The sequence below is a fragment of the Schistocerca americana genome, chromosome 8 (assembly GCF_021461395.2).
Source record: "Schistocerca americana isolate TAMUIC-IGC-003095 chromosome 8, iqSchAmer2.1, whole genome shotgun sequence".
Taxonomy (NCBI): domain Eukaryota; kingdom Metazoa; phylum Arthropoda; class Insecta; order Orthoptera; family Acrididae; genus Schistocerca; species Schistocerca americana.
Window position 1 is genome coordinate 624,282 of NC_060126.1, and position 17,765 is coordinate 642,046.

The window sequence follows — 17,765 nt, forward strand, 5'->3', positions numbered from 1 at the left end:
TTGTATTTAATTCCGATGCGATTTCTGTGTTTCATAGTCAAATTGAAGGTCCAAGGAATACTTTGAACCTGCAGTATTGTATCAGAAACTAATACTGCTCTCAGAGGGAATGCCCAAAGCACCGACTGTAAGAAGTGTCTCTATTCTTGTACTTAAAGCGGCATTGTGCCCGTTGTATTTAATTCCGATGCGATTTCTGTGTTTCATAGTCACTGTGAAGGTCCTTAGAAATACTTTGAACCTGCAGTGGTGTATCGGAAACTAATACTGGTCTCACAGGTAATGCTCAAAGCAACGACTGTAAGAAGAGTCTCTATACTTGTACTTATGGCGGCCTTGTGCCTTTTGTATTTAATTCCGATGCGACGTCTGTGTTTCATAGTCAATGTGAAGGTCCTAGGAATACCTTGAACCTCCAGTGGTGTATCGGAAACTAATACTGCTCTCAGAGGCAATGCTCAAAGCACCGACTGTAAGAAGTGTCTCTATTCTTTTACTTAAGGCGGCATTGCGCCTTTTGTATTTAATTCCAAAGCGATTTGTGTGTTTCATCTTGAATGTGAAGGTTCAAGCAATACATTGAACCTGCAGTGGTGTATCGGAACTATTACTTGTCTCACAGGGAATGCTCAAAGCACCGAATGTAAGAAGAGTCTCTGTTCTTGTAATTAAGGCGGCATTGTGCCTTTTGTATTTAATTCCGATGCGATTTCTGTGTTTCATCGTCAATGTGAAGGTCCAAGGAATACATTGAACCTGCAGTGGTGTATCGGAAACTAATACTGGTCTCACAGGAAAGGATTAAATCACAGACTCTAAGAAGTCTCACTCTTCTTGCAATTAACTCGGCATTGTGCCTTTTGTAGTTAATTTCGATGTAATTTCAGAGTTTCATCGTCAATGTGTATGTCCAAGGAATACATTGAACCTGCAGTGGTGTATCGGAAACTAATGCTGGTCTCACAGGGAGTGTTCAAGGCACAGACGATAGAAGAGTCTTTGATCTTGTACTTTACGCGGCCTTGTGCCTTTTGTATTTAATTCCGAAGCGATTTCCGTGTTTCATCGCCAATGTGAAGGTCCAAGGAATACATTGAACATGCAGTGTTGTATCGGAAACTAATACTGGTCTCATAGGGAATGATCAAATCACCGACTGTAAGAAGAGTCTCTATTCCTGTAATTAAGGCGGCATTGTGCCTTTTATATTTAATTCCGATGCGATTTCTGGGTTTCATCGTCAATGTGAAGGTCCAAGGAATACATTGAACCTGCAGTGGTGTATCGGAAACTAATACTGGTCTCACAGGCAGGGATCAAAGAATGGACTCTAAGAAGTCTCACTCGTCTTGCATTAAGGCGGCATTGTGCCTTTTGTATTTAATTCCGATGCGATTTCTGTGTTTCATCGTCAATGTGAAGCTCCAAGGAATACATTGAACCTGCAGTGGTGTATCGAAAACTAATACTGGTCTCACAGGGAATGCTCAAAAACACCGACTGTAAAAAGAGTCTCTATTCTTGTAGTTAAGGCGGCATTGTGCCTTTTGCATTTAATTCCGATGCGATTTCTGTGTTTCATAATCAATGTGAAGGTCCAAGGAATACTCTGAATCGAAAACTAATACTGGTCTCACAGGGAATGCTCAAAGCACCGACTGTAAGAAGAGTCTCTATTCTTGTACTTAAGGCGGCCTTGTGCCTTTTGTATTTAATTCCGAAGCGATTTCCGTGTTTCATCGCCAATGTGAAGGTCCAAGGAATACATTGTACCTGCAGCGGTGTATCGGAAACTAATACTGGTCTCACAGGGAATGCTTAAAGCACCGACTGTAAGAAGTGTCTCTATTCTTGTGCTTAAGGCGGCATTGTCCCCTTTGTATTTAATTACGATGCGATTTCGGTGTTTCATAGTCACTGTGAAGGTCCAAGAAATACTTTGAACCTGCAGTGGTGTATCGGAAACTAATACTGGTCTCACAGGTAATGCTCAAAGCAACGACTGTAAGAGGAGTCTCTATTCTTGTACTTAAGGCGGCCTTGTGCCTTTTGTATTTAATTCCGATGCGATTTCTGTGTTTCATCGTGAATGTGAAGGTCCAAGGAATACATTGAACCTGCAGTGGTGTATCGGAAACTATTACTTGCCTCACAGGGAATGCTCAAAGCACCGAATGTAAGAAGAGTCTCTGTTCTTTTAATTAAGGCGGCATTGTGCCTTTTGTATTTAATTCCGATGCGATTTCTGTGTTTCATCGTCAACGTGAAGGTCCGAGGAATACATCGAACCTGCAGTGGTGTATCGGAAACTAATACTGGTCTCACAGGAAAGGATTAAAGCACAGACTGTAAGATGTCTCACTCTTCTTGCACTTAAGGTGGCATTGTGCCTTTTGTATTTAATTCCGATGTAATATCAGTGTTTCATCGTCAATGTGTATGTCCAAGGAATACATTGAACCTACAGTGGTGAATCGGAAACTAATACTGGTCTCACAGGAAAGGATCAAAGCACAGACTCTAAGAAGTCTCACTCTTCTTGCACTTAAGGCGGCATTGTGCCTTTTGTATTTAATTTCGATGTAATTTCAGAGTTTCATCGTCAATGTGTATGTCCAAGGAATACATTGAACCTGCAGTGGTGTATCGGAAACTAATACTGGTCTCACAGGGAGTGTTCAAGGCACAGACGATAGAAGAGTCTCTGATCTTGTACTTTACGCGGCATTGTGCTTCTTGTATTTAATTCCGATGCGATTTCTGTGTTTCATCGTGAATGTGAAAGTCCGAGGAATACATTGAACCTGCAGTGGTGTATCGGAAACTAATACTGGTCTCACAGGAAATGCTCAAAACACCAACTGTAAGAAGAGTCTCTATTCTTGTACTTAAACCGGCATTGTGCCTTTTGTATTTAATTCCGATGTGATTTCTGTGTTTCATAGTCAGTGTGAATGTCCAAGGAATACATTGAACCTGCAGTGGTGTATCGGAAACTAATACTGGTCTCACAGGGAATGCTCAAAGCACCAACAGTAAGAAGAGTCCCTATTCTTGTACTTAAGGCGGCCTTGTGCCTTTTGTATGTAATTCCGATGCGATTTCTGTGTTTCATAGTCAATGTGAAGGTCCAAGGAATACCTTGAATCTGAGGTGGTGTATCGGAAACTAATACTGCTCTCAGAGGGAGTGCTCAAAGCACCGACTGTAAGAAGTGTCTCTATTCTTGTACTTAAGGCGGCATTGTGCCTTTTATATTTAATTCCGATGCGATTTCTGTGTTTCATAGTCAATGTGAAGGTCCAAGGAATTCATTAAAACTGCAGTGGTGTATCGGAAACTAATACTGGTCTCACAGGGAATGCTCAAAGCAGCGACTGTAAGAAGAGTCTCTATTCTTGTAATTAAGGTGGCATTGTGCCATTTGTATTTAATTCCGATGCGATTTCTGTGTTTCATCTTCAATGTGAAGGTCCAAGGAATACATTGAACCTGCAGTGGTGTATCAGAAACTAATACTGGTCTCACAGGAAAGGATCAAAGAATGGACTCTAAGAAGTCTCACTCTTCTTGCATTAAGGCGGCATTCTGTCTTTTGTATTTAATTCCGATGTAATTTTTTGTGTTTCATCGTCAATGTGAAGGTCCAAGGAATACATTGAACGTGCAGTGGTGTATCGGAAACTAATACTGGTCTCACAGTGAATGCTCAAAGCACCGACTGTAAGAAGATTCTCTATTCTTGTACTTAAGGCGGCATTGTTGCCTTTTGTATATAATTCGGATGCGATTTCTGTGTTTCATCGTCAACTTGAAGTTCCAAGTAATACATTGAACCTGCAGTGGTGTATCGGAAACTAATACAGGTCTCACAGGGAATGCTCAAAGCACCGACTGTAAAAGGAATCTCTATTCTTGTACTTAAGGCGGCATTGCGCCTTTTGCATTTAATTCCGATGCGATTTCTGTGTTTCATAGTCAATGTGAAGGTCCAAGGAATACTTTGAATCGAAAACTAATACTGGTCTCACAGGGAATGCTCAAAGCACCGACTGTAAGAAGAGTCTCTATTCTTGTACTTAAGGCGGCCTTGTGCATTTTGTATTTAATTCCGAGGCGATATCGCGTGTTTCATCGTGAATGTGAAGGTCCAAGGAATACATTGAACCTGCAGCGGTGTATCGGAAACTAATACTGGTCTCACAGGGAATGCTTAAAGCACCGACTGTAGGAAGAGTCTCTATTCTTGTACCTAAGGCGGCATTGTGCCTGTTGTATTTAATTCCGATGCGATTTCTGTGTTTCATCGTCAATGTGAAAGTCAAAGGGATACATTGAACCTGCAGCGGTGTATCGGAAACTAATACTGGACTCACAGGGAATGCTCAAAGCACCAAACGTAAGAAGAGTCTCTATTCTTGTACGTAAGCCGGCATTGTGCCTTTTGTTTTTAATTCCGATGCGATTTCTGTGTTTCATAGTCAATGTGAAGGTCCAAGGAATACTTTGAACCTGCAGTGGTGTATCGGAAAATAATACTGCTCTCAGAGGGAATGCTCAAAGCACCGACTGTAAGAAGTGTCTCTATTCCTGTACTTAAGGCGGCATAGTGCCCTTTGTATTTAATTCCGATGCGATTTCTGTGTTTCATAGTCAATGTGAAGGTCCGAGGAATACATTGAACCTGCAGTGGTGTATCGGAAACTAATACTGGTCTCACAGGAAAGGATTATAGCACAGACTCTAAGAAGTCTCACTCTTCTTGCACTTAAGGTGGCATTGTGCCTTTTGTATTTAATTCCGATGTAATATCAGTGTATCATCGTGAATGTGTATGTCCAAGGAATACAATGATCCTACAGTGGTGAATCGGAAACTAATACTGGTCTCACAGGAAAGGATCAAAGCACAGACTCTAAGAAGTCTCACTCTTCTTGCACTTAAGGCGGCATTCTGCCTTTTGTATTTAATTTCGATGTAATTTCAGTATTTCATCGTCAATGTGTATGTCCAAGGCATACATTTAACCTGCAGTGGTGTATCGGAAACTAATACTGGTCTTACAGGGAATGCTCAAAAACACCGACTGTAAGAAGAGTCTCTATTCTTGTACTTAAGGCGGCATTGTGCCTTTTGTATTTAATTCCGATGCGATTTCTGTGTCTCATCGTCAATGTGAAGGTCCAAGGAATACATTGAACCTGCAGTGGTGTATCGGAAACTAATACTGGTCTCACAGGGAATGCTCAAAAACACCGACTGTAAGAAGAGTCTCTATTCTTGTACTTAAGGCGGCTTTGTGCCTTTTGTATTTAATTCCGATGCGATTTCCGTGTTTCATCGTCAATGTGAAGGTCCAAGGAATACATTGAACCTGCAGTTGTGTATCGGAAACTAATACTGTTCTCACAGGAAAGGATCAAGGCACAGACTCTAAGAAGTCTCACTCTTCTAGCACTTAAGGCGGCATTGTGCCTTTTGTATTTAATTCCGATGTAATTTCAGTATTTCATCGTCAATGTGTATGTCCAAGGCATACTTTGAACCTGCAGTGGTGTATCGGAAACTAATACTGGTCTCACAGGGAATGCTCAAAGCACGGACTGTAAGAAGAGTCTCTATTCTTGTACTTAAGGCGGCATTGTGCCTTTTGTATTTAATTCCGATGCGATTTCTGTGTCTCATCGTCAATGTGAAGGTCCAAGGAATACATTGAACCTGCAGTGGTGTATCCGAAACTAATACTGGTCTCACAGGGAATGCTCAAAAACACCGACTGTAAAAAGAGTCTCTATTCTTGTACTTAAGGCGGCATTGTGCCTTTTGAATTTAATTCCGATGCGATTTCTGTGTATCATAGTCAATGTGAAGGTCCAAGGAATACATTGAAACTGCAGTGGTGTATCGGAAACTAATACTGGTCTCACAGGGAATGCTCAAAGCAGCAACTGTAAGAAGAGTCTCTATTCTTGTAATTAAGGTGGCATTGTGCCATTTGTATTTAATTCCGATGCGATTTCTGTGTTTCATCTCCAATGTGAAGGTCCAAGGAATACATTGAACCTGCAGTGGTGTATCAGAAACTAATACTGGACTCACAGGAAAGGATCAAAGAATGGACCCTAAGAAGTCTCACTCTTCTTGCATTAAGGCGGCATTCTGTCTTTTGTATTTAATTCCGATGTAATTTCTGTGTTTCATCGTCAATGTGAAGGTCCAAGGAATACATTGAACCTGCAGTGGTGTATCGGAAACTAATACTGGTCTCACAGTGAATGCTCAAAGCACCGACTGTAAGAAGATTCTCTATTCTTGTACTTAAGGCGGCATTGTTGCCTTTTGTATATAATTCGGATGCGATTTCTGTGTTTCATCGTCAACTTGAAGTTCCAAGTAATACATTGAACCTGCAGTGGTGTATCGGAAACTAATACAGGTCTCACAGGGAATGCTCAAAGCACCGACTGTAAGAAGAATCCCTATTGTTGTACTTAAGGCGGCTTTGTGCCTTTTGTATTTAATTCCGATGCGAGTTCTGTGTTTCATGGTCAATTTGATGGTCCAAGGAATACACTGAACCTACAGTTGTGTATCGGAAACTAATACTGGTCTCACAGGGAATGCTTAAAGCACCGACTGTGGGAAGAGTCTCTATTCTTGTACCTAAGGCGGCATTGTGCCTTTTGTATTTAATTCCGATGCGATTTCTGTGTTTCATCGTCAATGTGAAAGTCAAAGGGATACATTGAACCTGCAGCGGTGTATCGGAAACTAATACTGGACTCACAGGGAATGCTCAAAGCACCAAACGTAAGAAGAGTCTCTATTCTTGTACGTAAGCCGGCATTGTGCCTTTTGTATTTAATTCCGATGCGATTTCTGTGTTTCATAGTCAATGTGAAGGTCCAAGGAATACATTGAACCTGCAGTGGTGTATCGGAAACTAATACTGGTCTCACAGGGAATGCTCAAAGCACGGACTGTAAGATGAGTCTCTATTCTTGTACTTAAGGCGGCTTTGTGCCTTTTGTATTTAATTCCGATGCGATTTCTGTGTCTCATCGTCAATGTGAAGGTCCAAGGAATACATTGAACCTGCAGTGGTGTATCCGAAACTAATACTGGTCTCACAGGGAATGCTCAAAAACACCGACTGTAAAAAGAGTCTCTATTCTTGTACTTAAGGCGGCATTGTGCCTTTTGAATTTAATTCCGATGCGAGTTCTGTGTTTCATGGTCAATTTGATGGTCCAAGGAATACACTGAACCTACAGTTGTGTATCGGAAACTAATACTGGTCTCACAGGGAATGCTCAAAGCACGGACTGTAAGATGAGTCTCTATTCTTGTACTTAAGGCGGCTTTGTGCCTTTTGTATTTAATTCCGATGCGATTTCTGTGTTTCATAGTCAATGTGAAGGTCCAAGAATACATTGAAACTGCAGTGGTGTATCGGAAACTAATACTGGTCTCACAGGGAATGCTCAAAGCAGCAACTGTAAGAAGAGTCTCTATTCTTGTAATTAAGGTGGCATTGTGCCATTTGTATTTAATTCCGATGCGATTTCTGTGTTTCATCTCCAATGTGAAGGTCCAAGGAATACATTGAACCTGCAGTGGTGTACCAGAAACTAATACTGGACTCACAGGAAAGGATCAAAGAATGGACCCTAAGAAGTCTCACTCTTCTTGCATTAAGGCGGCATTCTGTCTTTTGTATTTAATTCCGATGTAATTTCTGTGTTTCATTGTCAATGTGAAGGTCCAAGGAATACATTGAACCTGCAGTGGTGTATCGGAAACTAATAGTGGTCTCACAGTGAATGCTCAAAGCACCGACTGTAAGAAGATTCTCTATTCTTGTACTTAAGGCGGCTTTGTGCCTTTTGTATTTAATTCCGATGCGAGTTCTTTGTTTCATGGTCAATTTGATGGTCCAAGGAATACACTGAACCTACAGTTGTGTATGGGAGACTAATACTGGTCTCACAGGGAATGCTTAAAGAATCGACTGTGGGAAGAGTCTCTATTCTTGTACCTAAGGCGGCATTGTGCCTTTTGTATTTAATTCCGATGCGATTTCTGTGTTTCATCGTCAATGTGAAAGTCAAAGGGATACATTGAACCTGCAGCGGTGTATCGGAAACTAATACTGGACTCACAGGGAATGCTCATAGCACCAAACGTAAGGAGAGTCTCTATTCTTGTACGTAAGCCGGCATTGTGCCTTTTGTATTTAATTCCGATGCGATTTCTGTGTTTCATAGTCAATGTGAAGGTCCAAGGAATACTTTGAACCTGCAGTGGTGTATCGGAAAATAATACTGCTCTCAGAGGGAATGCTCAAAGCACCGACTGTAAGAAGTGTCTCTATTCCCCTACTTAAGGCGAAATAGTGCCCTTTGTATTTAATTCCGATGCGATTTCTGTGTTTCATAGTCACTGTGAAGTTCCAAGAAATACTTTGAACCTGCAGTGATGTATCGGAAACTAATACTGGTCTCACAGGTTATGCTCAAAGCAACGACTGTAAGAAGAGTCTCTATTCTTGCACTTAAGGCGGCCTTGTGTCTTTTGTTTTTAATTCCGATGCGACTTCTGTGTTTCATAGTAAATGTGACGGTCCATGGAATACCTTGAACCAGCAGTGGTGTATCGGAAACTATTACTTGTCTCACAGGGAATGCTCAAAGCACCGAATGTTAGAAGAGTCTCTGTTCTTGTAATTAAGGCGGCATTGTGCCTTTTGTATTTAATTCCGATGCGATTTCTGTGTTTCATAGTCAATGTGAAGGTCCGAGGAATACATTGAACCTGCAGTGGTGTATCGGAAACTAATACTGGTCTCACAGGAAAAGATTATAGCACAGACTCTAAGAAGTCTCACTCTTCTTGCACTTAAGGTGGCATTGTGCCTTTTGTATTTAATTCCGATGTAATATCAGTGTTTCATCGTGAATGTGTATGTCCAAGGAATACATTGAACCTACAGTGGTGAATCGGAAACTAATACTGGTCTCACAGGAAAGGATCAAAGCACAGACTCTAAGAAGTCTCACTCTTCTTGCACTTAAGGCGGCATTGTGCCTTTTGTATTTAATTTCGATGTAATTTCAGTATTTCATCGTCAATGTGTATGTCCAAGGCATACATTGAACCTGCAGTGGTGTATCGGAAACTAATACTGGTCTCACAGGGAATGCTCAAAAACACCGACTGTAAGAAGAGTCTCTATTCTTGTACTTAAGGCGGCATTGTGCCTTTTGTATTTAATTCCGATGCGATTTCTGTGTCTGATCGTCAATGTGAAGGTCCAAGGAATACATTGAACCTGCAGTGGTGTATCGGAAACTAATACTGGTCTCACAGAGAATGCTCAAAAACACCGACTGTAAAAAGAGTCTGTATTCTTGTACTTAAGGCGGCATTGTGCCTTTGGCATTTAATTCCGATGCGATTTCTGTGTTTCATTGTCAATGTGAAGGTCCAAGGAATACTTTGAATCGAAAACTAATACTGGTCTCACAGGGAATGCTGAAAGCACTGACTGTAAGAAGAGTCTCTATTCTTGTATTTAAGGCGGCCTTGTGCCTTTTGTATTTAATTCCGATGCGATTTCCGTGTTTCATCGTCAATGTGAAGGTCCAAGGAATACATTGAACCTGCAGTTGTGTATCGGAAACTAATACTGTTCTCACAGGAAAGGATCAAGGCACAGACTCTAAGAAGTCTCACTCTTCTTGCACTTAAGGCGGCATTCTGCCTTTTGTATTTAATTTCGATGTAATTTCAGTATTTCATCGTCAATGTGTATGTCCAAGGCATACATTGAACCTGCAGTGGTGTATCGGAAACTAATACTGGTCTTACAGGGAATGCTCAAAAACACCGACTGTAAGAAGAGTCTCTATTCTTGTACTTAAGGCGGCATTGTGCCTTTTGTATTTAATTCCGATGCGATTTCTGTGTCTCATCGTCAATGTGAAGGTCCAAGGAATACATTGAACCTGCAGTGGTGTATCGGAAACTAATACTGGTCTCACAGGGAATGCTCAAAAACACCGACTGTAAGAAGAGTCTCTATTCTTGTACTTAAGGCGGCATTGTGCCTTTTGTATTTAATTCCGATGTAATATCAGTGTTTCATCGTGAATGTGTATGTCCAAGGAATACATTGAACCTACAGTGGTGAATCGGAAACTAATACTGGTCTCACAGGAAAGGATCAAAGCACAGACTCTAAGAAGTCTCACTCTTCTTGCACTTAAGGCGGCATTGTGCCTTTTGTATTTAATTTCGATGTAATTTCAGTATTTCATCGTCAATGTGTATGTCCAAGGCATACATTGAACCTGCAGTGGTGTATCGGAAACTAATACTGGTCTCACAGGGAATGCTCAAAAACACCGACTGTAAGAAGAGTCTCTATTCTTGTACTTAAGGCGGCATTGTGCCTTTTGTATTTAATTCCGATGCGATTTCTGTGTCTCATCGTCAATGTGAAGGTCCAAGGAATACATTGAACCTGCAGTGGTGTATCGGAAACTAATACTGGTCTCACAGAGAATGCTCAAAAACACCGACTGTCAAAAGAGTCTCTATTCTTGTACTTAAGGCGGCATTGTGCCTTTGGCATTTAATTCCGATGCGATTTCTGTGTTTCATAGTCAATGTGAAGGTCCAAGGAATACATTGAAACTGCAGTGGTGTATCGGAAACTAATACTGGTCTCACAGGGAATGCTCAAAGCAGCAACTGTAAGAAGAGTCTCTATTCTTGTAATTAAGGTGGCATTGTGCCATTTGTATTTAATTCCGATGCGATTTCTGTGTTTCATCTCCAATGTGAATGTCCAAGGAATACATTGAACCTGCAGTGGTGTATCAGAAACTAATACTGGTCTCACAGGAAAGGATCAAAGAATGGACTCTAAGAAGTCTCACTCTTCTAGCATTAAGGCGGCATTCTGTCTTTTGTATTTAATTCCGATGTAATTTCTGTGTTTCATCGTCAATGTGAAGGTCCAAGGAATACATTGAACCTGCAGTGGTTTATCGGAAACTAATACTGGTCTCACAGTGAATGCTCAAAGCACCGACTGTAAGAAGATTCTCTATTCTTGTACTTAAGGCGGCATTGTGCCTTTTGTATTTAATTCCGATGCGATTTCTGTGTCTCATCGTCAATGTGAAGGTCCAAGGAATACATTGAACCTGCAGTGGTGTATCGGAAACTAATACTGGTCTCACAGAGAATGCTCAAAAACACCGACTGTAAAAAGAGTCTCTATTCTTGTACTTAAGGCGGCATTGTGCCTTTGGCATTTAATTCCGATGCGAGTTCTGTGTTTCATAGTCAATGTGAAGGTCCAAGGAATACTTTGAATCGAAAACTAATACTGGTCTCACAGGGAATGCTCAAAGCACTGACTGTAAGAAGAGTCTCTATTCTTGTATTTAAGGCGGCCTTGTGCCTTTTGTATTTAATTCCGATGCGATTTCCGTGTTTCATCGTCAATGTGAAGGTCCAAGGAATACATTGAACCTGCAGTGGTGTATCGGAAACTAATACTATTCAAGCATTGAATGCTCAAAACACCGACTGTAAGAAGAGTCTCTATTCTTGTACTTAAGGCGGCATTGTGCCTTCTTCATTTAATTCCGATGCGATTTCTGTGTTTCATAGTCAATGTGAATATCCAAGAAATACTTTGAAACTGCAGTGGTGTATCGGAAACTAATACTGGCCTCACAGGGAATGCTCAAAGCACCGGCTGTAAGAAGAGTCTCTGTTCTTGTACTTAAGGCGGCCTTGTGCCTTTTGTATTTAATTCCGATGCGATTTCTGTGTTTCATAGTCAGTGTGAATGTCCAAGGAATACCTTGAACCTGCCGTGGTGTATCGGAAACTAATACTGGTCTCACAGGGAATGCTCAAAGCACTAACTGTAAGAAGAGTCTCTATTCTTGTACTTAAGCCGGCATTGTGCCTTTTGCATTTAATTCCGATGCGATTTCTGTGTTTCATCGTCAATGTGAAGGTCCAAGGAATACATTGAACCTGCGTGGAGTATCGGAAACTAATACTGGTCTCACAGTAAAAGCTCAAAACACCGACTGTAAGAAGAGTCTCTACTCTTGTACTTAAGGCGGCATTGTGACTTTTGCATTTAATTCCGATGCGATTTCTGTGTTTCATAGTCAATGTGAAGGTCCAAGGAATACCTTGAACCTGCAGTGGTGTATCGGAAACTAATACTGCTCTCAAAGGGAATGCTCAAAGCACCGACTGTAAGAAGTGTCTCTATTCTTGTACTTAAGGCGGAATTGTGCCTTTTGTATTTAATTCCGATGCGATTTCTGTGTTTCATCGTCAATGTGAAGGTCCAAGGAATACATTGAAACTGCAGTGGTGTATCGGAAACTAATACTGGTCTCACAGGAAAGGATCAAAGAATGGACTCTAAGAAGTCTCACTCTTCTTGCATTAAGGCGGCATTCTGTCTTTTGTATTTAATTCCGATTGAATATCAGTGTTTCATCGTCAATGTGTATGTCCAAGGAATACATTGAACCTACAGTGGTGAATCGGAAACTAATACTGGTCTCACAGGAAAGGATCAAAGCACAGACTCTAAGAAGTCTCACTCTTCTTGCACTTAAGGCGGTATTGTTCCTTTTGTATTTAATTTCGGTGTAATTTCTGTGTTTCATCGTCAATGTGTATGTCCAAGGAATACATTGAACCTGCAGCGGTGTATCGGAAACTAATACTGGTCTCACAGGGAGTGTTCAAGGCACAGACGATAGAAGTGTCTCTGATCTTGTACTTTACGCGGCATTGTGCTTCTTGTATTTAATTCCGATGCGATTTCTGTGTTTCATCGTGAATGTGAAAGTCCAAGGAATACATTGAACCTGCAGTGGTGTATCGGAAACTAATACTGTTCTCACAGGAAAGGATCAAGGCACAGACTCTAAGAAGGGTCACTCTTCTAGCACTTAAGGCGGCATTGTGCCTTTTGTATTTAATTCCGATGTAATTTCAGTATTTCATCGTCAATGTGTATGTCCAAGGCATACATTGAACCTGCAGTGGTGTATCGGAAACTAATACTGGTCTCACAGGGAATGCTCAAAGCACGGACTGTAAGAGGAGTCTCTATTCTTGTACTTAAGGCGGCATTGTGCCTTTTGTATTTAATTCCGATGCGATTCCTGTGTTTCATCGTCAATGTGAAGGTCCAAGGAATACATTGAACCTGCAGTGGTGTATCGGAAACTATTACTGGTCTCACAGGGAATGCTAAAAAACACCGACTGTAAAAAGAGTCTCTATTCTTGTACTTAAGGCGGCATTGTGCCATTTGCATTTAATTCCGATGCGATTTCTGTGTTTCATAGTCAATGTGAAGGTCCAAGGAATACTTTGAATCGAAAACTAATACTGGTCTCACAGGGAATGCTCAAAGCACCGACTGTAAGAAGGGTCTCTATTCTTGTACTTAAGGCGGCCTTGTGCCTTTTGTATTTAATTCCGATGCGATTTCCGTGTTTCATCGTCAATGTGAAGGTCCAAGGAATACATTGAACCTGCAGTGGTGTATCGGAAACTAATACTATTCTCGCAGGGAATGCTCAAAACACCGACTGTAGGAAGAGTTTCTATTCTTGTACTTAAGGCGGCATTGTGCCTTTTGCATTTAATTCGGATGCGATTTCTGTGTTTCATACTCAATGTGAATGTCCAAGAAATACTTTGAAACTGCAGTGGTGTATCGGAAACTAATACTGGCCTCACAGGGAATGCTCAAAGCACTGGCTGTAAGAAGAGTCTCTGTTCTTATACTTAAGGCGGCCTTGTGCGTTTGGATTTAATTCGGATGCGATTTCTGTGTTTCATAGTCAATGTGAAGGTCCAAGGAATACCTTGAACCTGCAGTGGTGTATCGGAAACTAGTACTGGTCTCACAGGGAATGCTCAAAGCACTAACTGTAAGAAGAGTCTCTATTCTTGTACTTAAGCCGGCATTGTGCCTTTTGCATTTAATTCCGATGCGATTTCTGTGTTTCATCGTCAATGTGAAGGTCCAAGGAATACACTGAACCTGCAGTGGTGTATCGGAAACTAATACTGGTCTCGCAGTAAATGCTCAAAACACCGACTGTAAGAAGAGTCTGTATTCTTATACTTAAGGCGGCATTGTGCCTTTTGCATTTAATTCCGATGCGATTTCTGTGTTTCATAGTCAATGTGAATGTCCAAGAAATACTTTGAACCTGCAGTGGTGTATCGGAAACTAATACGTGCCTCACAGAGGATGTTCAAAGCACCGACTGTAAGAAGAGTCTCTGTTCTTGTACTTAAGGCGGCCTTGTGCCTTTTGTATTTAATTCCGATGCGATTTCTGAGTTTCATAGTGAATGTGAAGGTCCAAGGAATACCTTGGACCTGCAGTGGTGTATCGGAAACTAATACTGCTCTCAAAGGGAATGCTCAAAGCACCGACTGTAAGAAGTGGCTCTATTCTTGTACTTAAGGCGGAATTGAGCCTTTTGTATTTAATTCCGATGCCATTTCTGTGTTTCATCGTCAATGTGAAGGTCCGAGGAATACATTGAAACAGCAGTGGTGTATCGGAAACTAATACTGGTCTCACAGGGAATGCTCAAAGCAGCGACTGTAAGAAGAGTCTCTATTCTTGTAATTAAGGTGGCATTGTGCCATTTGTATTTAATTCCGATGCGATTTCTGTGTTTCATATTCAATGTGAAGGTCCAAGGAATACATTGAACCTGCAGTGGTGTATCGGAAACTAATACTGGTCTCACAGAAAAGGATCAAAGAATGGACTCTAAGAAGTCTCACTCTTCTTGCATTGAGGCGGCATTCTGTGTTTTGTATTTAATTCCGATGTAATTTCTGTGTTTCATCGTCAATGTGAAGGTCCGAGGAATACATTGAACCTGCAGTGGTGTATCGGAAACTAATTCTGGTCTCACAGTGAATGCTCAAAGCACCGACTGTAAGAAGATTCTCTATTCTTGTACTTTAGGCGGCATTGTTGCCTTTTGTATTTAATTCGGATGCGATTTCTGTGTTTCATCGTCAACTTGAAGTTCCAAGGAATACATTGAACCTGCAGTGGTGTATCGGAAATGTAATACTTGTCTCACAGGGAATGCTCAAAGCACCGACTGTAAGAAGAATCCCTATTGTTGTACTTAAGGCGGCTTTCTGCCTTTTGTATTTAATTCCGATGCGAGTTCTGTGTTTCATGGTCAATTTGAAGGTCCAAGGAATACACTGAACCTACAGTTGTGTATCGGAAACTAATACTGGTCTCACAGGGAATGCTCAAAACACCGACTGTAAGAAGAGTCTCTATTCTTGCACTTAAAGCGGCATTGTGCCTTTTGTATTTAATTCCGATGTAATTTCAGTGTTTCATCGTCAATGTGTATGACAAGGAATACATTGAACCTGCAGTGGTGTATCGGAAACTAAAACTGGTCTCACAGGGAGTGTTCAAGTCACAGACTGTAGAAGAGTCTCTGATCTTGTACTTTACGCGGCATTGTGCTTCTTGTATTTAATTCCGATGCGATTTCTGTGTTTCATCGTTAATGTGAAGGTCCAAGGAATACATTGATCCTGCAGTGGTGTATCGGAAAGTAATACTGGTTTCACAGGGAATGCTCAAAACACCAACTGTAAGAAGAGTCTCTATTCTTGTACTTAAGCCGGCATTGTGCCTTTTGTATTTAATTCCGATGTGATTTCTGTGTTTCATAGTCAATGTGAAGGTCCAAGGAATACATTGAACCTGCGGTGGTGTATCGGAAACTAATACTGGTCTCACAGGGAATGCTCAAAGCACCAACTGTAAGAAGAGTCTCTATTCTTGTACTTAAGGCGGCCTTGTGCCTTTTGTATTTAATTCCGATGCGATTTCTGTGTTTCATAGTCAGTGTGAAGGTCCAAGGAATACCTTTAACCTGAAGTGGTGTATCGAAAACTAATACTGGTCTCACAGGGAATGCTCAAAGCACCAACTGTAAGAAGAGTCTCTATTCTTGTACTTAAGGCGGCCTTGTGCCTTTTGTATTTAATTCCGATGCGATTTCTGCGTTTCATAGTCAATGTGAAGGTCCAAGGAATACCTTAAACCTGAAGTGGTGTATCGGAAACTGGTACTGCTCTCAGAGGGAATGCTCAAAACGCCGACTGTAAGAAGTGTCTCTATTCTTGTACATAAGGCGGTATTGTGCCTTTTGTATTTAATTCCGATGCGACTTCTGTGTTTCATAGTCAATGTGAATGTCCAAGAAATACTTTGAACCTGCAGTGGTGTATCGGGAACTAATACGTGTCTCACAGGGGATGTTCAAAGCACCGACTGTAAGAAGAGTCTCTATTCTTGTACTTAAGGCGGCCTTGTGCCTTTTGTATTTAATTCCGATGCGATTTCTGTGTTTCATAGTCAGTGTGAAGGTCCAAGGAATACCTTTAACCTGAAGTGGTGTATCGAAAACTAATACTGCTCTCAAAGGGAATGCTCAAAGCACCGACTGTAAGAAGTGTCTCTATTTTTGTACTTAAGGCGGAATTGTGCCTTTTGTATTTAATTCCGATGCGATTTCTGTGTTTCATCGTCAATGTGAAGGTCCGAGGAATACATTGAAACTGCAGTGGTGTATCGGAAACTAATACTGGTCTCACAGGGAATGCTCAGAGCAGCGACTGTAAGAAGAGTCTCTATTCTTGTAATTAAGGTGGCATTGTGCCATTTGTATTTAATTCCGATGCGATTTCTGTGTTTCATAGTCAATGTGAAGGTCCAAGAAATACTTTGAACCTGCAGTCGTGTATCGGCAGCTAATACTGGTCTGACATTAAAGGATCAAAGCGCAGATTCTAAGAAGTCTCACTTATCTTGCAATAAAGGCGGTATTGTGCCTTTTGTATTTAATTTCGATGTAATTTCAGAGTTTCATTGTCAATGTGTATGTCCAAGGAATACATTGAACCTGCAGTGGTGTATCGGAAACTAATACTGGTCTCACAGGGAATGCTCAAAGCACCGACTGTAAGAAGAGTCTCTATTCTTGCACTTAAAGCGGCATTGTGCCTTTTGTATTTAATTATGATGTAATTTCAGTGTTTCATCGTCAATGTGTATGACAAGGAATACATTGAACCTGCAGTGGTGTATCGGAAACTAATACTGGCCTCACAGGGAATGCTCAAAACACTAACTGTAAGAAGAGTCTCTATTCTTGTACTTAAGCCGGCATTGTGCCTTTTGTATTTAATTCCGATGCGATTTCTGTGTTTCATAGTCAATGTGAAGGTCCACGGAATACTTTGAACCTGCAGTCGTGTATCGGCAGCTAATACTGGTCTGACATTAAAGGATCAAATCGCAGATTCTAAGAAGTCTCACTTATCTTGCAATAAAGGCGGCATTGTGCCTTTTGTATTTAATTTCGATCTAATTTCAGAGTTTCATTGTCAATGTGTATGTCCAAGGAATACATTGAACCTGCAGTGGTGTATCGGAAACTAAAACTGGTCTCACAGGGAGTGTTCAAGTCACAGACTGTAGAAGAGTCTCTGATCTTGTACTTTACGCGGCATTGTGCTTCTTGTATTTAATTCCGATGCGATTTCTGTGTTTCATCGTGAATGTGAAGGTCCAAGGAATACATTGATCCTGCAGTGGTGTATCGGAAAGTAATACTGGTTTCACAGGGAATGCTCAA